The following is a 222-nucleotide window of genomic DNA, read 5'->3' on the forward strand; positions in this document are numbered from 1 at the left end:
CTCTGGCTCAGCCTGTCTGCCCCCTGCCTCCTACACCCCTCCCAACCTCCTCCCCCCCTCGCCTTTGTCTGGAATTAATTCCAGGAGTGATTAATTACCAATTCATGTCCAATCTGAAATTCATTATTCATTTTTCTCACAGGCTCCCTGCGCTCCCCTCGCGGGGCCAGGACGAAGGCGAGCGGCAGGCGAGCGCTCTGCGGCTGAGCAGATAATGGGATC

The 222-nt window shown here is 56.8% G+C and overlaps 1 protein-coding gene across 1 annotated transcript in view; it reads right to left on the reverse strand.

The window, feature by feature from the left end:
- Positions 1–222, reverse strand: part of LOC103776526 (spermatogenesis-associated protein 20-like) — a gene marked incomplete at its 5' end in the record, with an annotated part of 5,086 nt that overhangs the window by 1,153 nt on the left and 3,711 nt on the right. The gene's annotated exons all lie outside the window — the stretch shown is intronic.

This window comes from Merops nubicus, unplaced genomic scaffold, assembly GCF_000691845.1.
Source record: "Merops nubicus isolate BGI_N331 unplaced genomic scaffold, ASM69184v1 scaffold33587, whole genome shotgun sequence".
Classification (NCBI taxonomy): domain Eukaryota; kingdom Metazoa; phylum Chordata; class Aves; order Coraciiformes; family Meropidae; genus Merops; species Merops nubicus.